Source organism: Asparagus officinalis, chromosome 9 (assembly GCF_001876935.1).
Source record: "Asparagus officinalis chromosome 9, Aspof.V1, whole genome shotgun sequence".
Classification (NCBI taxonomy): domain Eukaryota; kingdom Viridiplantae; phylum Streptophyta; class Magnoliopsida; order Asparagales; family Asparagaceae; genus Asparagus; species Asparagus officinalis.
In genome coordinates, this window is record NC_033802.1 from 38,254,916 (window position 1) to 38,272,169 (window position 17,254).

Consider the following 17,254-nt stretch of genomic DNA (forward strand, 5'->3'; position numbering starts at 1 on the left):
CCCGTTGGCGCGTGCAAGCCGTGGGACCTACCGAGAGTAACTCGATGTTGGCTAAAATTAACTGCCAAAATGCTAGCACTAGTTGTCCTTGGGACCTTGGCTTTTCTCTATTTAAATCACTAATATTTCTTCACACTAGTCCATGTGGGACTAAAGTGGGGTGTCATAATCACCCCACCTTACAAAGACGATGTCCTTGTTGTCACAACATGATAATTAGCACATCCTAATATTACTGTCAGACAATGTGAACTATAGAGGTGGCTCATACGGGCTCTAGAGGTGATTCCCACCTATCAGAGCACTTGCCAGCTTAAAGTGTGTAGCTAAGTGCTATAGGAAGCTAAGTGCTATACCGCGTGGATACAGTGTGAGTCACCTCTAGAGCCCATAAGAGCCACCTCTAGAGTCCACATCACCTGGCAGTGATACTGGGATGTGCCAACTATCATGTCGTGATGACGAGGACATCGTCTTTGTAAGGTGAGGTGATTGTGACACCCCATTTTAGTCCTACATAGACTAGTGTGAAAAAATATTAGTGGTTCAAATAGAAAAAAACCCAAGGCCCAAGGACAACTAGTGCTAGCATTTTGGCAGTGAATTTTAGCTAACATCGAGTTGCTCTTGGTGGGTCCCACAGTGTGACACCCCTATTTTCACACAAGGCTGCAGTCCAAGGCAAATCCAAGGATGTTAAACCTATCATACACCCAACACCGTGTAATAACATGTTTCACCATCATAGTAATTTCTGTCTAGTGGAATCAAATAAAAAGAAGTACGGGTACAACAAGATAGAATAAAGGTAATAATACAATGAACACGATATAGAGAAGAGATATCCAATAATAAATATAATCATATTCTAACAGAAGATAAGTATTACATCTGATAAGTCCGACATAAGAGTAATAAATCTCTAACACAAGAATCAACTGAATACAGTACATAGACACTCAGCCTCCAATATGAAATACATCTCTAAGACTAAAAACAAATAATAATGTACTGTGGAGAACTGATTAGCTACTAGTAAATAATGGTGAGCTAGACTGGATCTCCGTCAACCTGTGACTCTCCGGACACCTGACTCACTGCTTAACAAAGATGGAAATAACGAACGTCAAAGCGCTAGTGAGAACATCTCCACCGTCCCGGGGGGAAGGGGGTTAGGTGTATAAAAATACAAATTATAACATATATAGATATATGAGTCATATGCCCTAAACTAAGAGAAAATTGATATTTAGAAATCCACAATACAAGAATGAGTACGTCAAGCGAAATAATCCAAACAAGAAAACCCTCATGTATATGCCATATATCTCAAATTGTGGATCACTAAATACCAACCCCAAATCCTATGAATAAGAAAAAGTAACAAAGAATATCACATTACCAAACCTCATCGAAAACAAGTCGCGTCATAACTACCATCGGGTAGTTGGCATGGTAACAAGTATAATTAACCGGTAAAAGATCTTGTATAGTATACGTCGTGTATGACAAACTTCAACCTTATATCCTACACTCGGGGTAGATAACATGAGAGCAAAATATAATTCTATGATTCCTCTACAAAGAGAATGGTGTGGAGTATAGGTGCTCACAATAACCTGTGGCTCATCACAATATTTTGTGATTCACTATTTTACTCGAATACCTTGTAGAGTATATGCATATCAGCCTAATCCAGAACCCAATACAAATTGAAAAAATGTAGAGTCTCAACACTCACAGCATCCTGTGGTTCAGCACAATCTCATGCGACTCACAACCGAACTCGCTCGCTCTGCGGATTATAGACATATCAGCCTAATCCGAAACACAATGATGCATAACGGAGTATAGTCTACTACGGTCTCATTGCAGTATACCAACTAACCCATTCTAAATATAGTCAATCTACGGTCTCACAAAAAATAACGTAAAATGAAATAACATCACACCCTATCGTGACAAACTCAAAATGTTAGATGGTGCACCTCCAAAAGCTCGTGCGTACTCAAAATAATGCGTGCACACTCTCATGGTAAAATTTGTGTGTCGATGCGCATCTCGTACTTCGTGGTTTCGATGAAACGCGCATGAAGGAACAACAATTGCAAAACAGATCATTATCGGTCGACCGATTTCTCTTGTTCGGTCAACCTGTCAGTGTCGTGCACAACATGCACATCAATATAGCCTTGATCGGTCGAACGATATCATTCGTCGGTTGACCGATAAGAGCAACAAAAAGCAGTTCCTGAAGCCAATTCGGTTGACCGATCTTCCTGATCATTCGACAGATGCTGGTGACGAGTTTAAGTTATAGATTTTTGTCTACAAGTAATCAAAGTCGAAATTTTTGAATAAAACTCATATGTTAAAACTTGTTTATTGATTTAGGGTTTATTATGTTACATGAAATCATAATTATCAAATTCAAATGAAACTAGAAACCCTAACATGGTTATATTCGTAAACTCATCACGAAAATAATCAACTTAGCAAAAATCTCATGTTAGATCAATTTCAGAACTTAAACCCATATCAAAGAATCTGTTTCATAACTTCTTAAATCAGAAAATTGAATCTTTTTATCATACAGATTAAAAGTGTGATCTTTAATTATAAAAATAGGTTTTGAAAATCCAATAAAACCAAATAAAACCAAGAAATACAGGGATGGGATTGGAGGAGATGAAACTCGCCTCAAAATCATGTTGAACTCCCCAAATACGCAAAGATCTCAATCTTCCCTCACAGAATCCGCAAATTTCGCCCTCTTCTTAGTCTTTTTGCTTCTCAAAGCTTCACCAAAATCAAAAGAGGGATCTCTAGGGTGTTTAAGGGAAGGGCGGCTTCTAAACAACATGGGAGTAACAGGAGAAAAGAGGAGAAAAATCGGGTTATATACATATACATACATAAGTAATCAAACGGGCCAAAATCCGACCCGACCTGAAACCTAGGTTTTATGCACTTATCATTCAACCGATGCGAAGTATTCAGTCGAACGAATAATGTCCATCGGTCGACCGATTACTTGGGTTGGTCGACCTACCAGGTATATTTTCAGCGCACTTATCTCATGTTCTAGTATTATATATATATATATAATATATAATTATATATATATATATATATATATATTATATATATATATATATATATTATATATATATATTATAATATATAATATATATAGAGAGAGAGAGCAGAGAGAGAGAGAGAGAGAGAGGAATATGGGTATGTTGTACCAAGCACAAATTTTGTGCTTGGTAGTGAGGTGGCCCACAATCCCCTCCACTATTCAAATGAGGGATGCATATTCATATGGTTGAGAATACATGGGGATATGCAACCATTTGAATGGTGGAGGGATTTATGCCCACCTCACTACCAAGCATAACTTTTGTGCTTGGTACCAAGCATACCATTTTCTCATATATATATATATATATATATATATATAATATATATTATATATATATATATATAGAGAGAGAGAGGAGAGGAATATTGGGTTATGCTTGGTATCAAGCACAAAATTTGTGCTTGGTAGTGAGTTGGCCATATTATCCTCCACTCATTCAAATGGGGGACCACATTCACATGGATTGAATTGGTCCCCTCAATTGAATGACGTGGATGAGAATGAGACAACCTCACTACCAAGCATAAAATTTATGCTTCGGTACCAAAGTATACTCATTTTTTCATAAATATCATATATATATATATATATATATATATATATATATATATATATATATATATATATATATATATATATATTAATATATATATATATATATATATGTACTTAATCGGTCTCAAATCGATTACTAACATACTTATTCATCTCAGAATAGTATCAACCATAATAAAAATTATTTAATATTATTTCCATAATATTTTTAAAATTACGGGGTTTTATACACAGTTTGCACGTGCCAACGAGCCCGTGGGCCTGGGGCATGACACTCTCTCTCAAAACCCTATAATAGATCTCTCCTTTTTTTTAATTCTCTTTATTCTCTTCATTCTCTTTGTTGTTTATTATTATCTCTACCTCCTCTTAAATATGCCTTGATAGGACATGAAAGATATACCCAAATCAGAGTCCAAATAGGAGATCAAATGCGTTGACAAATGGCTAGGATTACATTTAAAAATCTGCCAAAACTCATTGTGACCATCGATGGTTGATCACGATTATTGATAATCGATTGAAGATCATCAATAGTTACTATAGTCCATCGATTGTACAAATTCTAGTTTCTAGGTTTCTTTGATTGTTGACTATAATCCATCGATGGTCATTGCAGTCATCGATAGTCGATTGTGGACCATCAGTGGTTGGATTTCTTCTTTCTCTTTCTCTGATTGTTTCTTGTAGTCCATCAATGACTTGACGGACCATTAACGGTGCCTCATGACTATCAATAGTTGAAAGGATGAAATCAATGTTTGTGTTGATTTTTACATGGTTTTGAATTGTAACTAGTTCGTGCCTGTTTATACCTAAAATATATCATCTCACAAACATATCAATAATAAATGAGAGTTTTTTATTTATCAAATAAGAGATGTTGTACAAATAACGTTACACCTCGAACAGTGTTCTAACAGAAAGTCCTTCCTTGACTATTCAATGAGAGATATTAGCTTTTTGGAATCTCATAATTCGTGTATTTGTCCTGCTAAGGCCAAAACTCCCTCGTAGAAGGTCTTTTTATGGGGCGAAGCTTGGAATCAAGCAACGGTGTCAATTTTTAGAAAATATGCTTCCTCAAACGCCATCTTAAAGTCCTAACCATTACACAAGAACTCCAAACTTATGATGATTGGGTGTTATATTTTTATATTCTAACACTTTATAATATAAGAATAGGCTAAATTGCACCTAAATACCATAAAGTTTCATGTTCCGGTGCTTATATATCATAAGTTGTTTTATGGCAAATAAATACCGTAAGTTATTTTAAAATTGGCACGTTAGTACCCTCAATCATGCAAATGTGAAAATTTTACGTGAATGTCCCCATATAATAGTAGCATGATAACTATAATAACACTCTTACCATTGATATTTGTTATCACTAAACATACCTCACCTCTATTTTAAAGTATAAGTAAGATAAATCTTTTAAAAATGATAGACTTAATAGCAAATTTAACAAATATTAATAGTTAAAAAAACTCAAAAAGTAGCATCTATACATCATAGAGAAATATTCGGATGAAATTTTTTACGTTTCCATGATCGACGTTATTAGCATGCAAATTAAGCTAATTGGAATAGGACAACTCTTAGTCCAGTTAGAATTTTAAATCTTTTCTATACCTTATTGTAATTAATCTTAATCAAGTAGACTATTTTCTTAAGTTTCATGTGTCATTTCCTACCTATAGTTCCTAACTGGGCCTCACAAAATTAAACTCAAATGCTGTAAATGCACTGGCATACGGTTCTGACTTGATGTTTGATGCTGATGCTTTCTCTCCCATTTTAGGTTCATGAAAGAGATCGTTTTTAAAATAAAGTCAAATGCTTTTTTATTTAGGGGTTGTTTGTATTTTGGATTTATGACAACGTCGAAAATCCAATACAGCTTCAACTATCCTTGTTTTCTAATGTTGTTGTTGTGTTTGTTTGTTTGTATAGCAAAATGGAAAGTTACTTTTGAAAAAGAATCCAAGAATTATTGTCGGTTTGTAAAGAAAACGGTTAAAGTTGCTCAGAAATTTATACTGCCTGATTTTACATTTAAAATATGATAGATTAGCATTTCGAGAAAGTTTTGGAACTGGTTTAAGTTCTTACATTTTCTTGAATTTTTATGATTTTTTAATTTTTTTTTACAATTTTGAAAATCCTTTTTTTAAAGAAGGGGCATTGTTGCCAAAAAAAGGTTTCTTTTGAAGAATTTAGTGCATTGTTGCCAAAAAAAGGTTTTCCCCCCTAAACAAAGGCTAAGTTAAGTTTAGCACTTTTGTCACTAAGCTAAATTAGATACATCTCGATATTTTATTATTTATCTGTATAGAAAAGCATTCCTTATCGAGTGCTACGTTATAGTACTAATCAAATATCTAAAATTGAATATAGTAATCCTGATTTTGAAGTCAATAATTTAATCTACATTTCTGATGATAAATTAGCGAATTATTATTATTATTGTTATTGTTATGATGTTTACTCACCCAAGATACGGGTATTTGCAAAATGATACAATCATAGTCCTGACAAACCGGCCTCAACCAACTTAGTGGCTCAAGCCCAACAGAGGCTTTGACCCCGCCGACTCATCAAGTTGACATTCTTTCAGGTCGACACAAAAGGCGGGGTCAGCCGACCCTATTATCGAAGACGACCCACCAAGGGCACTCGACCACTTACTTGGCAACTCTCGAAGACGACTTGATGGACATTCCTTGCTGTCGATTAAGTTGAGGAATAATCTCTGCCTCAAGCCTCTCCCCCAGAGTATGTGTCAGCATTTCAGTCCACCTCAGACAAGCTTTATCCTAATTCTAGCCTAATGGTCTCCATGACTTGTTAGCTGCCATGTGTTTTCTGTCACGCCCTTAATCACTTCCCGAAAATAAGAAGACACTCTCTCTCGTGCCGAAGTGACTTCCCCTCCAGTCGCCAGCCGACGCCTGTAAAACGAGGGATGACTCAGTCTGCCAGCGTGCCTTCTGCCACACTCTCAATCACTTCCTGGAAAATACGAAGACATACTCTCCCGTGCTATAATGACTTCTCCTCCAGTCGCCAGCCGACGCCTGTAAAGCGATGGATGACTCAGCCTGCCAGCGTGCCTTCTGCCACGCTCTCAATTACTTTCCAAAAAATACGGAGACACCCTCTCCCGTGCCGAAGTGACTTCCCCTCTAGTCACCAGCCGACATCTGTAAAGCGATGGATGACTCGATTCTTAACCCGCACTTCACCACTACCTCCTTATGCTTATCTAGAAGTGACTTATTTATCCTCATGACGGAGATATACACAGGTAGACTCCTAACCTCGAGGAGGGCGAGCTCTCTCTCTCTCTAAGAAAGAAAAAGAATACACAATTCTTCAGATACACACACAGGGGAGCTCATAACAGACCCTTTGTAACGGTACATTGCCACCTCAAGAACCACACCGGTTCTTGACCTTCCCCTTCCCCACTCAAGTTTCACTAACTTGACTGTCGGAGGAGCCACGAGGGAACTGGTCCCCGCCCTCTCACGGGTTCTTCTTATCTGTGTAGCATGGACTTCAGCCCCCCATTCAAGAATCATGCATAAAGTCGGAGAAGGAAGCGGCCCCTTCATCAATCTCCTCTACATCATCTTAGTGAGGACTCAGGAGGAACCGATCTAGTTCCGAATCAGAACCGATCCCAGTCCGGATCCAATTGACTGTTTGATTCCGACCATCAACAGTTTGGCACCCACCGCAGGGCTACTTTTCTTTTTCGAGAAGAAATGTCAAGTTCTGAATAGGGGTCTAATTCTATTAGCCATGAAGAACAACATCGGAGTTCCATCATCCAAGCTATATGAAGTCAGGAGTTGTATCATTTAAGCTAAGGAGGGTTAGATTTGGCTAAGATGAACCAACATAGGTGTAGTCCTCAAACGCCTCTGCGACTTTCTGGGGAGTGTTTGCCAAATACACCATCTGCTAGATGGTAGAGCGACCTTAAACACCCGTAAAAGTCCTTCAGAAGAAGACACACCAAAAGGGTGATTGTCTTTCTTGAGAAAGCAACCCCGGCTTTTAATCGCCATCACAGAATAACTCTGGCCAGAACACAGGTTCTGATCAGATCCAAAATCACTCAAGCTCCAACTAACAATAGCTTCTATGAGAATAGGAGCAGTGATTAAGTCTGTGATAAGCACCTCGGACCATGAAGATTCTCTGAAGGGAGCTCCCCTACACTAGAGATGAGATTGTAGGAAAATCTTAGTGCTTATTAACTGATTGTCTTCTCAGGAAGAACGACATTGGCCCTTCAACTAACGCCTACACCATTAAAGTTGCCTAAGCTTTTATGGTCAAAGCATGCAATATGCATGATCCCCATAAGGGAGACTTCTCCATTCACAACATGGTCCAGCTCCCAGTGCTCCCGAAGCTCCTTTAAGAAAACTACTATCGTTTGTTATTTTCAAAGAGTACAATATTGATTGTTGGATTCTCTCCCCAAAAGAATTTTTATCATAAAAGGTACCATGTAGCTTTTGGTCGTGCCTCCAACCTTCACAAACTCAACCAGGAAAACACCATTCAATATAATTCACGGTGTCTGGGTAGTTCCTTTTGCTAAAAGCCGGCATTCCAACCGTCCGCCTTCAAGGTCTCACTGAAGATTTAAACTCAAAGGAACCTTGGCTGATGAAATGGAAAATAGAGTTCTGACTCATCTTCGTTTATCAACGAGTCATCCGTTATGATAAAAACAAAGTCCAGCCAAAGAGGTTCTATACTGGGGGCCTCATCCACTACAAAACTACCTTTGAAATAGAGACAATGGATCAAGTCTTTACTAGGGTTGAAGACCTAGTCAACTTCTATAAGTTCTAGGCATTCGACTCCTCAGTCGAATTAAGCCCTTGGTACCTCTTCTAGATAAACCCAAGGCATAACATATGGTCGAATCCCAGTGCTACTCGACCATCATGGCTATTTAAAAACCTAGGCATCCAAATAAGTCCTGAGTGACCCAACCTCAAGATTGGCATGTCAACAAGCTCTTGGTACTTCTTCAGGATAAACCCAAGGCATAACCCTATGGTCAACTCCTACAGTCGTCTCTCGACCATACGGGGATATCGAAGACCTAGGCACTAATGTAAGACCTAGGTACCCAACCTTAGGGTTGTCATTCAGCCTCAAGGCTACCATAGACCTAGTCAACTTCCATAAGTTCTAGGCATTTGACTCATCAGTCAAATTTTAAGCCCTTGGTACCTCTTCAGGATAAACCCAATGCACAACATATGGTCGAATCCTCCAGTGCTACTCGACCATCATGGTTATTTAAAACCCAGATGTCCAAATAAATCCTAGGCGACCCAACCTCAGGGTTGGCATGTCAACAAGCCCTTGATACCTTTTTAGGAATAAACCCAAGGTACCAATTGTTGGACCCTAGAGGGGGGGTGATTAGGGTCAAGAGGCTCTAATATGCAATAAAAAATAAACACAAGCAAACCACAATATTCTAATGCGATTAAAGTAAAAGAGATAGGGTTAGGAATTGTTATCCTTTGACGCGCGATGTGTTAACGAGGTTCGGTCCGCTGACCTACGTCCCCGCTCCCCACTCTCGAGGAGAAATCCACTACACACCCGGTTTGGAAGCCGGAACTTTGTCTACACAGTGATTCCCTCTCAATCTCTCACTACACAGTTGATCTCAACAGATTCCACACCCTCACAGTTGATCTACACAAGATCACACTCACACAGCAGTAGAAATGATGCAAGACTCTCTCTTTACAAGTCCCTATGGCAAAGAGAAAGAGTACTGAAGCTGGGAAGTGAACTCACACAAGAAACACAGTGAAAAACCACAGAAAACAGAGTTTGAAAATTTTTCTCAGAAGACAGCGTCTCTCTGGTTTTTCAGCAGAAGTTAGGGCAACAGGAAGAAGAAGAAGTCTTGGTTTAAATAGAAAAGATTAATCATTTTAAAATCACAACTCAATCTTCCCAATTAAGAAAATAATCTCCTATTCAGACTATTGCCACAGACTGTGCCAAACACAGTTAAGTGATAGCACAGAAACCAAGGCAATCGACCATTTGAAAAAGCTCTTGGTTGACCGAATAATATTTCGGTCGACCGCCAGAATGTTCGATCGACCGAAAAGATGAATTCGGTCGACCGACCGAAAATCCGGTCGACCGCGAGCAGCTTTGAAAACTTAGAAAACAAGCAGAGCCATCATCGGTCGACCGGTGCGGTCGACCAATAGAAAAATCGTCGACCACATCGGTCGACCGACAAACTCTCTGCTGCCCACTGACGAATGATCATAGGTGCGGTCGACCGGTGCGGTCGACCGCATTCTGACATATTTTGGAAACAGGATTTTGACTCAACAGAAATATTTGGAAAATATTTATTTGACCTCTGAAAATTATGAAACTTTGTAAAATGTTTTTAATACTAAAAACAAACTGTTTGGAAAAAGAATTTTGCAGATAGGTCCTCATACTTGTGAAAAATAGTATTTTGTGAAAAACGCTTAAAAGCTTAAGTATGAAAACGTGTGTGTGAGTCCCAATAGCTTCAAGTGAATTCAATAACTCTTTGCCTACATTCTAATACTAGAGAGAGAATAAAAACTAGCTAATATCCTCACATAGAATATAATCTTTGAGTCTTGATATAGCTTGAGTTTGGATGAAGCTTTTATATGAATTTGTTGTTCTTGAAATAACATTGCTTCATCGCTATGCCTCCTCCTCCTTTGGATTTCATCGTTGTAGCTTATATTTCATCCAATCCTCCATGAATGGCACTAACAAGCTTGATAAATAAATTTACTACATTTGCACTCAATAAGCCATTAGTACCGTTAATGGTGGTTGTAAGACATCATCAAAACATAAGGGCTAACAATCTCCCCCTTTTTGATGATGACAACCAACCATTATAAGAGCAAAAATAAAATAGCTTATAGATAGGTGCTCCCCCTATCTATGAGCTCCCCCTAAGAATATGCAACAAATGAGGAGATTTCTCTCCCCCTTTGTCACCATCAAAAATAGGGTAAAGAGAAAAAAAATACAACTAACCAAGCAAGCAATGTAGAACTTTCACATAGTGCATAAGCCGAAACCATTTCTTATGCGACAAAAATCATCCTCTCCAAGAGGCTTAGTAAATATATCCGCTAATTGAGATTTTGTGTTAACAAATACTAGGGATACATCTTGTCTCTCTACATGATCGCGTAAGAAATGATGGCGCACATCATGCAAAATGCAACTAATCAAGCAAGCAATGTAGAACTTTCACATAGTGCATAAGCCCAAACCATTTCTTATGCGACAAAAATCATCCTCTCCAAGAGGCTTAGTAAATATATCCGCTAGTTGAGATTTGGTGTCAACAAATACTAGGGATACATCTTGTCGCTCTACATGATCGCGTAAGAAATGATGGCGTACATCAATATGTTTAGTTCTAGAATGCAAAACCGAATTTTTGGAAATATTTATGGCACTTGTGTTATCACAAAAGATTTTAATATTTTGAAAATTCAAATCATAGTCAACTAAACTTTGTTTCATCCATAAAACTTGAGCACAACATAAGCCGGCGGCAATGTATTCCGCTTCCGTAGTGGACAATGCAACACAATTTTGTTTCTTGGAAGCCCAAGAAACAAGGGAATTTCCTAAGAATTGGCATGTTCCACTAGTACTCTTGCGATCTACCTTACATCCGGCAAAGTCGGCATCACAAAAACCATATAAATCAAAAGTGGTGCTTTTTGGATAAAACAAACCAAGGTTAAAAGTTCCATTAACATACTTAATGATCCTTTTAACCGCAATTAAATGAGATGCTTTTGGAGAAGCTTGAAAACGTGCACATGCACATACACTAAACATGATGTCGGGTCTACTAGCGGTGAGATAAAGAAGACTACCTATCATACCTCGGTATAGTTTTTGGTCCACATCTTCTCCACTCTCATCGGCATCAAGCTTAACACTAGTACTCATGGGAGTAGGCGCATGCTTAGAATTCTCCAAATTAAATTTCTTAACCAATTCCTTTGCATACTTGCTTTGTGAAATGAAGATCTCATCCTTAGTTTGCTTGACTTGTAGCCCGAGAAAGAATGTAAGCTCTCCCATCATACTCATCTCAAAGTGATCTTGCATAACTTTAGAAAATTCCTTGCACAATGATTCATTAGTAGCACTGAAAATAATGCCATCCACATATATTTGAACTAAAATGAAATCATTTTTCCTTTTTCGCATAAAAAGAGTGTTATCAATTGTTCCTTTTGAAAAACCATTTTCAATAAGAAAACTAGAGAGGCGAGCATACCAAGCTCTAGGAGCTTGTTTCAACCCATATAAAGTTTTTTGTACCCGGTAAACATGATTAGGGAAAGCATGATCTATAAAGCCGGGGGGTTGCTCAACATATACTTTCTCTTCTATAAAACCATTTAAGAAGGCACTTTTAACATCCATTTGAAATAGTTTAAAATTTTTAAAGCTAGCAAATGCCAAAAACATCCTAATAGATTCCAACCTTACAACCGGTGCAAAGGTTTCATCATAGTCTATGCCCTCCTCTTGATTGTATCCTTGGGCAACTAAACGAGCTTTGTTCCTAGTAACAATGCCATGTTCATCAAGTTTGTTTCTAAAAACCCATTTAGTACCAATAACACTAGCATTGTTAGGTCTAGGAACTAACTTCCAAACATCATTTCTTTGAAAATTGTTTAGTTCTTCATGCATAGCCAAAACCCAAAATTCATCATTTAAAGCATCATTAATCTTTTTAGGTTCTAGTTGAGATAGAAATGCAACATTACCACATTCACTCAAGGCTTTTGAGCGAGTTATAACTCCTTTTGAAGGGCTCCCAATGATTTGCTCCTTTGGATGATTTGATGTGAATTTCCAAGCTTTAGGTGGTTCAACTTGTTCTTGAGCATTGGTGCTATCTACATCCTTTTGAACTTCTATAGAGGGATTGTCATTGATTTGCAACAAGTCCAATCCTCCCTCAATATCATCATCATCATCCTTCCTAGGCAAAACAACTTGAGAGCCAACATTAGTCTCATCAAAAGTAACGTTTATAGACTCTTCAACAACGAGGCTTCGTTTATTGAAGACCCTATAAGCCTTACTTCGAGGTGCATAACCCAAGAAAATACCAACATCAATTTTGGAATCAAATTTATCATGGTGATCTTTTGTATTTAAAATAAAACATTTGCAACCAAAGACACGAAAATAGCCAATGAAAGGAGTTTTTCCATAATAAAGTTCATAAGGGGTTTTCTTAAGCTTTGGTCTAATCAAAACACGATTTAAAACATGGCAAGCCGTGTTGACGGCTTCCGCCCAAAAATATTTTGGCAAATCAAAAGAATTAAGCATAGTGCGTGCCATCTCTTGTATGGTGCGATTTTTCCGTTCAACAACACCATTTTGTTGTGGTGTTCTAGGAGCGGAAAACATATGAGTTATACCATGATGAGCACAAAAATCATAGAAAAATTCATTTTGAAATTCACCACCATGATCACTTCTTATTTTAACAACTTTCAAATCTTTTTCATTTTCAATTCCTTAGACATGATTAGCAAATTCTTCAAAACAATCATTTTTCTTAGCAAGAAATATTGTCCATGTAAAACGAGAAAAATCATCAATAATCACAAAAACATAGTGTTTGCCTCCAAGAGAGGTAACACGCATAGGACCAAACAAATCAAGATGAAGTAATTGCAAGGGTTTAGAAGTTGATACCTCATGGATGGATTTAATCCTCATATGTGGTATCTTTGATGAAATGCAAGCTAGGTAATCCTCTCACAAGATTTCTCTTAGACAATTTTGATATTAACTCCATATTTGCATGTCCAAGTCTTTTGTGCCAAATCCAAGGATTTTCATCAATTACCGCAAGACATTTCACATCTTGATTCACTAATTCATTCATCTAAAAAATGTATACATTAGATTTGCGATTTGCAATAAAAACAATTTTTCCATTCATACTAATGATGCATTTATCCGGTTTAAATGAAATATCAAAACCTTTATCACTTAATTGGCTAATGCTAAGAAGATTATGATTCAAACCATTTACTAAATAAACATCTTCTATAAAGGGTGAGGGTTTCTTACCAATAGAACGTCCTTGGTGGTTAGTAGTTTTGGTACCTTTGGGTACCCATATCAAACCATAAAAATCTTCATTGTCTTTAATTCTACAATGAGTAGAAATGTGTCCATGTCTCATACAATAAGTGCATACAAAATTTCTTTTGTATGTACGGATGTTAGAACCATGAAACCTATTTCTACCATGGTGATTATAGTTGGCATAAGCATGAGTGGGTCTAGTCCTACGACCCTCAATTTCTAGTCTTTCAATCTTTGATCTTAATTGCTTGTTCTCGAAATCGAGATCTCCTAGCAATTCATCTTTAAGAGCAAGAGAGGTTGTTAGTTGTTCTAGCTTAATATCACAAGAGGCATGCAATTTTTTAAAAGAAGAGTATTCTTTAGACATTCTTTTAAATTCAAAGTTCAACTCTTCTAAAGCCATAGCTATGTCACATTGCATATAGAAAGATTCACTTTCGGCCTCGGATATTACCTCATGTTCATTTGCCATGAAACAAACATTTGGGTCATGAAGAGCAAGTTTGGCTCCTTCTTCATCACTATCCGAGTCACTTGGTTCGGATTCTTCCCATCCGGCATACATAGCCTTCTTCTTCTTGTACTTCATGTACTTTTCCTTGAGCTTGGGGTAATCCTTAGCGATGTGACCCGGTTCATTGCACTCAAAACATTTACCTACACGAGAGGAAAACTTGTTGTTAGATCGAGGGTTAAATTTTTTGTTCATTTTTATAAGTCTAGAGATTCTTCTAGAGAGATGAGCCACTTCTCTAGAAAAATCAACTTCACTCTCCGACGACGAAGATGAGTTGTCACTAGCTCCTTTGAGAGCTATGGTCTTCAACTTTGGTGACGGCTCCTCAACTTCACGTGATGGCACTTCCTCCTTCTCCTTCCCCTTGAGCTTCTTCTCATGCACTTTGAGCTTTCCGATGAGGCTATCAAGAGCTAAGGTAGTGAGGTCATGAGCTTCCTCAATGGCCGTAGCCTTGGGCTCCCATGTCGGAGTCAAGGAGCGTAGTATCTTGTAGTTCATCTCTTGAATGGATAATTGCTTATCAAGACCATGTAATTCATTGATGATATTTGTAAAACGGGAAAACATAGCATCAATGGATTCATTAGGAAGCATTTTAAATAGCTCATAATCATGCATAAGTCCACTAATCTTAGATTCCTTAACTTGGGGGGTTCATTCATGTGTGATACATAATTTTACCCAAATTTCGTATGCGGTTGTACACGTAGAAACTCTATTGTATTCATTGGGGGAAAGACCACAAATTAAGGCGTTCATGGCCTTAGCATTGAGATTGGCTAGGTGCCTTTCTTCATCGGTCATGTTCCCGACTTTGGACTTCTCTGCATATTTCTTTTCTATAAGCTCTAGGATGTCAATATCAATGCAACGAAGGTAAATTCTCATCCTAGCCTTCCAATAAGCAAAATTGGTCCCGGTGAAGAATGGTGGTCTAGTGGTGGATTGTCCTTCTAACATATGCATATTCAAAGAGGCCTCCATTAGATCTTTTCTCTAAGGTGGTTAAACCAAAAATTAATATAGAGACCAAGTTCTGATACCAATTGTTAGACCCTAGAGGGGGGGTGATTAAGATCAAGAGGCTCTAATATGTAATAAAAAATAGACACAAGCAAACCACAATATTCTAATGCGATTAAAGTAAAAGAGATAGGGTTAGGAATTGTTATCATTTGACACGCGATGTGTTAACGAGGTTCGGTCCGCTGACCTATGTCCCCGCTCCCCACTCTCGAGGAGAAATCCACTACACACCCGGTTTGGAAGCCGGAACTTCGTCTACACAGCGATTCCCTCTCAATCTCTCACTACACAGTTGATCTCAACAGATCCCACACCCTCACAGTTGATCTACACAAGATCTCACTCACACAGCAGAAGAAAAGATGCAAGAACCTCTCTTTACACAGCCCCTATAGCAAAGAGAAGGTATACTGAAGCTGGGAGGTGAATCACACTTGAAACAGAGAAAGAAAACATAGTTTGAAATTTTTTCTCAGAAGACAGCGTCTCTCTGGTTTTTCAGCAGAAGTTAGGGCAACAGGAAGAAAAAGAAGTCTTGGTTTAAATAGAAAAGATTAATCATTTTAAAATCACAACTCAATCTTCCCAATTAAGAAAATAATCTCCTATTCAGACTATTGCCACAGACTGTGCCAAACACAGTTAAGTGATAGCACAGTAACCAAGGCAATCGACCGTTTGAAAAATCTCTCGGTTGACCGAATAATATTTCGGTCGACCGCCAGAACGTTCGGTCGACCGAAAAGATGAATTCGGCCGACCGACCGAAAATCCGGTCAATCGCGAGCAGCTTTGAAAACTTAGAAAACAAGCAGAGCCATCATCGGTCGACCGGTGCGGTCGACCGATAGAAAAATCGAGATTTCGGTCGACCGCACCGGTCGACCGACGACCTCTCTGGAGCCTAGTGACGAATGACCTTAAGTGTGGTCGACCGGTGCGGTCGACCGCATTCTGATATGCTCCATAACAGTATTTTGACTCAAACTAAAATATTTAGAAAATATTTATATGACCTCTGAAAATTATGAAACTTTGTAAAATATTTTTAATACTAAAAACAAACTGTTTGGAAAAAGAATTTTGCAGATAGATCCTCATACTTGTGAAAAATAGTATTTTGCGAAAAAACGCTTAAAAGCTTAAGTATGAAAATGTGTGTGTGAGTCCTAATAGCTTCAAGTGAATTCAATAACTCTTTGCCTACATTCTAATACTAGAGAGAGAATAAAAACTAGCTAATATCCTCACATAGAATATAATCTTTGAGTCTTGATATAGCTTGAGTTTGGATGAAGCTTTTATATGAATTTGTTGTTCTTGAAATAACATTGCTTCATCGCTATGCCTCCTCCTCCTTTGAATTTCATCGTTGTAGCGTATATTCCATCCAATCCTCCATGAATAGCACTAACAAGCTTGATAAATAAATTTACTACATTTGCACTTAATAAGCCATTAGTACCGTTAATGGTGGTTGTAAGACATCATCAAAACATAAGGGCTAACACCAACCTTATGGTCGACTCTCACAGTCGCCACTCGACCATACGGGGATTCTGAAGACCTAGGCACCTAACCTCAGGGTTGTCATTCTGCCAAAAAGATATTTATGTCATCTTGTATAAGCCTAAAGTATGAATATTAAGTGTTTGGCTGATACTTAATTGACCTAAAAAACTTAAGCAGTCATCTGTCAAGTTCTTGTCAATTAAACGCTCAACCAAAATAAGGCATCAGTTGAACTAGTTGTCATAAGTCCTCAGTACGGGTCAACACATTATAAC